The sequence below is a fragment of the Phyllobates terribilis genome, unplaced genomic scaffold, assembly GCF_046119375.1.
Source record: "Phyllobates terribilis strain yellow unplaced genomic scaffold, ASM4611937v1 Scaffold_7__3_contigs__length_470593459, whole genome shotgun sequence".
Classification (NCBI taxonomy): Eukaryota; Metazoa; Chordata; class Amphibia; order Anura; family Dendrobatidae; genus Phyllobates; species Phyllobates terribilis.
Genome location: NW_027362767.1, coordinates 366,872,735 through 366,879,678, shown reverse-complemented (window position 1 = coordinate 366,879,678; position 6,944 = coordinate 366,872,735).

The window sequence follows — 6,944 nt, the reverse complement described above, 5'->3', positions numbered from 1 at the left end:
TAATACTACCAAATCCAAATTCTCTTGGTGAATACCATTAATAGTGAGGGGAAATTCACAGACCTTGTGAGTAACACTCTTTAAGGGAGAGCCATCGACAGAAACCTGCCATCGACAGGTTTGGGTTTTAATTTAAGTTTTTCCAAGAATCCCCCATCAATCACATTCAGAGTAGAACCACAATCCACAAATACCCGAAATTCAATTAACTCCTCCTGAGCAATGGTAGTAGCAGAAAGAAGTACACCCTAAGTATTTAAACAGGCTATACGGGCGTAACTGACCTTTTCTTTTTCTTTGTTCATACGAAGCACACAGTTCTTAATGAAATGGTCAGATCCACCGCAATAAAAGCACAAACCTTGAGAAAATCTGCGCTCTTTTTCCTGAGAGCGGGGTGACATCGCCCCAATCTCCATCGGCTCTCCAATGTCAGTACAGACCCTCTCAAGACTCGGAGCTGACATGGCAGAGGATTTACTCTCATTAACCCTTGCACGCAGTCTCCTGTCCACCCGTATAGCTAATTGCATTGCCTCCAGCAAGTTTCCAGGTGAAGGATAAGCAATCAGCAGATCCTTAACCCTTTCACCTAGCCCCGCAAGAAACAAACTTTTCAAAGCTGAATCGTTCCACTCCACCTGTGCAGACCACCGAAGGAAGTGAGTAAAATAATTTTCCACATTACCTGATCCCTGCCTCAAACGTCTTAATTCAGACTCAGCAGATGAGACACGATCAGGATCATCATACAACAACCCCAAAGCAGAAAAAAACTATCCACTGATCTAAAGCACGGATGTCACGGGTGTGTCGCCACGAAGATCGTCGCGACTACACAGCCTGACTTCTCGCAGCTGAGTTTTTGGTGCTTTGTGTTTTGGTAGTGAGGGAGTTAATTCTCTCCCTCTGTGCTTGACGAGGCTCTGCCTCGCCCAGCTGCAGTTTATGCTGCTGGATTGGGATTCCTTCAAATACCTGCTGGTCTGATAGGGAAGTTGTCGGTGAAAGCATTTCTTGCAGCATTTCTCAGGACTAGATTACAGAGGTTCAGGGATATTCAGGAGTTTAGGGTTACGCTGGCGGCCTGGACCTCTGTACCATTAACAGTACCTCCAGGTTGAGGGATTAGTCAGGGCCCCTGTTTAGGGTCAGATCAGGCCCCTGACCTCCTGTACGTTGAGACAGCGTGACATTTTCACCGACCGACACAAAAAAAGAAAAAAAAAAAATTCTCTCCAGCCACCATGGATCCAGTAGCCAGTCTAGCTCGGCAGTTGCAGAGTTTGTCCATGGAGCTGGCGGACGTTAAGTCCAAGGTTTTGTATCCCCAGGAGCAAGCCGGACCAGAACCTAAAGTAGCTCTCCCTGACAGGTTCACTGGGGGGCGGGACAAGTTTTTTGTTTTCCGGGAGGCATGCAGGTTGTACTTTCGGCTGCGGCCTCGGTCATCGGGGAGTGAGGAGCAAAGGGTGGGAATTGTCATCTCGCTCCTACAAGGGGACCCACAATCTTGGGCGTTCTCTCTTCCCCCGGGCTCTCCGGCTCTCCGTTCAGTGGATGGGTTTTTCTCTGCTCTGGGTCTTGTATATGATGACCCGGATCGGATCTCCCTTGCTGAATCTAAGTTACGTAGGATCCACCAGGGAGATCGTCCGGCGGAGGAATTCTGTTCGGAGTTCCGTAGGTGGGCCACGGACACCCAGTGGAATGACCCGGCTCTTAGGAGCCAGTTTTGTCAAGGGTTATCTGACAAATTAAAGGATGTGTTGGCACAGTATGATCCTCCCGCCTCACTGGAAGCCGCTATGGCCCTTGCTATTCGCATTGACAGACAGCTTCGGGAAAGGTGCGGGATAACTCCGTTCCCTGTGATGACTCCACCTCCTACAAGGTCCCCTCATATTGAGGTTCCCCTGGTCAGTCCAGAGGAGCCTATGCAGTTAGGAGGGACATCATTCCGGGGGAGGGGACCGGCGGTGCACCACAAGACTGGAAGGTGCTTCTTCTGCGGGAGAAAGGGACATTTTATTGGGGGGTGTCCATCCCGTCCTTTGCAGAGTAAAGAGTCGTCGGAAAACTGTTGATCCCAGGTTGTGTGGTGGACGGCAATCTGGGAGTAGGTATTTCGTCCCTAGGTTCGTCTCAGTTTCTCGTGCCCGCGGAGGTGGTGGTGGGTACGAGAACTGAGAAGATATCTGTTCTTCTAGATAGTGGGGCCGGGGCTAATCTGGTGGACGCTCGGTTTGCCCAGGTTCAAGGTATGCTTTTGAATATGTTGGCTAAACCCGTCCCCATATTTTCGATCGACGCCAGGCCTCTCGGTCAGGGAAGTTTTTTGCAAGTGGTGCATAACGTAAATCTTCAAGTGGGGGCGATACATAAAGAACTGTTGTCTTGTTACGTGTTGGAGGGTCTTCCCACTCCTATTGTGTTGGGCCTTCCTTGGTTAGCTAAGCATAATCCGGTTATTAATTGGCAATCCAGGGAGATAAGCCAATGGAGTGAATTCTGTAATAAAAACTGCATGAATACGGTCATCGGTGCTGTCACTCCTAGGGTCTTACCTCCATTTCTGGCGGACTTTGAGGATGTATTCTCGGAGAAAGGGTGTCAGGAACTACCTCCTCATCGCGTGTATGACTGTTCTGTAAAATTGCTTCCTGGGGCCAATTTACCTAAATCTAGGCTGTATAACCTATCTGGTCCGGAAAGGCAGGTCATGAAGGATTATATTTCAGAGAGTCTGGCTAAGGGGCATATTAGACCTTCATCTTCCCTGGTGGCCGCGGGGTTCTTCTTTGTGAAGAAGAAAGATGGAGGCCTACGCCCTTGCCTGGATTTCCGTGAACTTAATCGGATTACGGTCCGAGATCCGTATCCACTCCCACTTATCCCCGATCTCTTTAATCAGATCGTGGGCGCCAAGTGGTTCTCTAAGTTGGATCTCAGGGGGGCGTACAATCTGATTAGGATGAAGGAGGGGGATGAGTGGAAGACGGCGTTTAACACTCCGGAGGGGCATTATGAGAACCTTGTCATGCCATTCGGTCTGACTAATGCCCCGGCGGTGTTCCAACACTTTGTTAATGACATTTTTCGCCACCTGGTGGGTCAATTTGTGGTCATATATCTGGATGACATCTTAATTTACTCGCCTGATCTTGTGTCTCATCAGGAGCATGTTAGGCAGGTGTTACAGATCTTGCGGGATAATAAACTGTACGCCAAATGGGAGAAGTGTGTGTTCGCCGTACAGGAACTCCAGTTTTTAGGTTTCCTGGTGTCAGCGTCCGGTTTTCGTATGGACCCAGGGAAAGTGCGGGCAGTTCTGGAGTGGGATCTGCCAGAGAATCTTAAGGCACTACAACGTTTCCTGGGGTTTGCTAATTATTACCGGAAATTCATTCGTAATTTCTCATCCATGGTTAAACCTCTCACAGACATGACAAAAAAGGGGACGGATTTTTCTAGGTGGTCTGACAAGGCTTGTCAAGCATTCTCCTCCTTGAAAAAATGTTTTGCCTCGGCACCCATACTCATTCAACCTGATGCGTCACAGCCGTTCATTGTAGAGGTAGACGCTTCTGAGGTAGGGGTGGGAGCAGTTTTATCACAAGGTTCGTCTCCTGGTAAGTGGCGTCCGTGCGCTTTTTTCTCCAAAAAGTTGTCGTCCGCTGAGAGGAATTACGATGTCGGCAATAGGGAACTCTTGGCCATTAAGTTAGCTTTTGAAGAGTGGTGCCATTTTTTGGAGGGGGCAGTCCATCCGGTTACCGTTATCACCGATCACAAGAACCTGCTATATCTGGAGTTCGCAAAACGTCTGAATCCCAGACAAGCCAGGTGGTCATTGTTTTTTACCAGGTTTAATTTTGTCGTTATATATCGTCCTGGGTCAAAAAATGTGAAGGCGGATGCCTTATCTCGTAGTTTCCCTGGGGCCAGGAATACGGATGATCCGGTTCCTATCCTTCAAGAGGGGGTGGTGGTGTCGGCAGTATGCTCTGAGCTTGAGGAGGAGGTATTGGAGGCTCAGGGGGACGCCCCTGTTGGACCTCCAGGGAGACTGTTTGTTCCAGATCAGCTACGACAAAAGGTGATTGAGGCACACCATAACTCAGCTTTGGCAGGACACCCAGGGAGTAAAGCAACTGTGGATCTCCTCTCGCGTCGGTTTTGGTGGCCTAACTTACATAAGGAGGTGGTAACTTTTGTTGCGTCCTGTGGGGTTTGTGCGCGCTCTAAGACCCCACATACCCGTCCGTCTGGGGCCCTCTTACCTTTGAAGATCCCGGAGTGTCCTTGGACTCATCTGTCTATGGACTTTATTACGGACCTCCCGCCGTCCTCGGGTAAAACGGTCATACTCGTTGTAGTAGACAGGTTCAGCAAGATGGCACATTTTATCGCTCTTCCTGCTCTTCCTAATGCTAAAACTCTTGCGCAGGTGTTCATTGGAGAGATTGTGAGGCTTCACGGGGTACCCTCCGATGTGGTGTCGGATCGGGGGTCTCAGTTTGTGTCCAAATTCTGGAAGGCTTTTTGTACTCGGCGGGGGATGCATTTATCGTTCTCATCGGCTTTTCATCCTCAGACCAATGGTCAGACGGAACGTCTGAACCAGAGTTTGGAGACATATCTCCGGTGTTTTGTGTCAGAGAACCAGGAGGACTGGGCTTCTTTCTTACCTCTGGCAGAGTTTGCTCTTAATAATAGGCGGAGCGAATCCACTGGTAAGTCCCCGTTTTTTGGGGCATATGGTTTTCACCCCCAGTTTTGTACTTTCAGTAGAGGGGGCTCTTCGTGGGTTCCTGAGGAGGAACGATTTTCGTCATCACTCGCTTCAGTGTGGAGAGGGGTACTGAATAATCTGAGTACTATGGGGAACCGATACAAACGTATGGCTGATAGGAGGAGAGTGTCTGGTCCGGACCTAAGTGTGAACGATCGGGTATGGTTGTCTACTAAGAATATAAAACTCAAGGTTCCCTCCTGGAAACTGGGTCCCAGGTTCATCGGGCCGTACAGGATCAGTTCTATAATTAATCCGGTGGCATTCCGTCTTGACCTCCCCCCTACGTTTAAAATTCATAACGTGTTCCACAGATCTTTGCTTAAGAGGTATGTGGCGCCAATGATACCGTCACCTTTACCTCCTCCTCCAGTGGTGGTCAATGGAAATTTGGAGTTTCAGGTATCGAAAGTCATCGATTCACGTTTTAGTCGCCGTTCCCTTCAGTACCTGGTTCATTGGAAAGGGTATGGTCCTGAGGAGAGAATGTGGGTTCCTGCGTCAGATATTAACGCAGACCGGTTAATTCGGGCCTTCCACACGACTCACCCGGATAAACCTGGCCCTGAGGGTCCGGAAGCCCCTCATAGAAGGGGGGGTACTGTCACGGGTGTGTCGCCACGAAGATCGTCGCGACTACACAGCCTGACTTCTCGCAGCTGAGTTTTTGGTGCTTTGTGTTTTGGTAGTGAGGGAGTTAATTCTCTCCCTCTGTGCTTGACGAGGCTCTGCCTCGCCCAGCTGCAGTTTATGCTGCTGGATTGGGATTCCTTCAAATACCTGCTGGTCTGATAGGGAAGTTGTCGGTGAAAGCATTTCTTGCAGACCTACAGAGCGGATCGTTGTTTGGTGGAGTTCGGAGCGAAGAGTATACGGTGTGGTTTCTTCCCTTCCTCCCTTTATCATTTATCTCCTAACCTGTTGTTGTTCCCTCTGTAATTGTGGTGTGAGTTTTTTGTATGCAAGGTGGTTTTTGGTTTTCCCCTTGTACTGTCTCATTTGTTTAGTACTGTGTTTGGGCATTTTCTATCCTGTTCCCCATTGTTGTGACAGGGGTCCTTCTCAGGACTAGATTACAGAGGTTCAGGGATATTCAGGAGTTTAGGGTTACGCTGGCGGCCTGGACCTCTGTACCATTAACAGTACCTCCAGGTTGAGGGATTAGTCAGGGCCCCTGTTTAGGGTCAGCTCAGGCCCCTGACCTCCTGTACGTTGAGACAGCGTGACAACGGATCACTAGGTTGGAGAGAAAAGGCCCATCCCTGAGGTTCTTTGCGCAAAAGTGACATAATGAACCCTATGCGCTGTGATTCATCACCAGAGGATCCGGGTCTTAAACGAAAATACAATAAACAAGCATTTTTAAGGGAAAAAAAATCTTGTTGTTCACCAAAAAATAGATCAGGCAGACGCACCTTTGGCTCTACAAAATGTGCTCCAGAACAGCTACTCACGTGTTTTTGGAGCTTGGCCACCTCCAGAGAGAGTCCCTGCAAGCGTTGAGCCAAATCCTGAACCGAGACCATGATGGAAACTGGAGGTCTTTCCTTAGAGAAATTTTTTGGGCTGGACTTACTGTTATGATCTGCTACAAGCACTAAGGAAAGACAGGAGATCTGTCCCTACAATAGAACTAAGCTGGATCCCTACGATGTAACGGGGAACCTGATCCTGCGATCAGACCCGCTAAAGTCCTCGGCTAGTCTGAACGAAGACCTATAGATGTGAGGGAGGGATCCCTGCAAGAACTAGGGACTGGGAGAAAGATGGACACCTCCTAGCAGAAATTGTAGCTGAAATAAGACAAACAAACAACATAGAACATAGAGGTCCGAAGACCCAGAAAAACTGACTGAGAAAGGCAACAGGGCACCAAGCTAGCTCAAAAGTAGAAATTACAATGAAGTCCAGCAAGGCCAGGAGGGCAGAGCAGGATTAAATAGGCAAAAAAGGTCATGTGACCAGCAAACTAGAAAAAACCTAACAGGAGAGTTCTAACACTTGCCTCTCCCCGTGCCTCCGCAGCAGCTCCGGTCTCTTCCGCATCCTCTGACTGAGACGTCTCAGATCAGAGGGCGCGGTGATGTCATTACACCGCGATCTCTCCCGAGCCGTCACAGCGCAGAGCGGGAAGATGCCAGCGACGCTG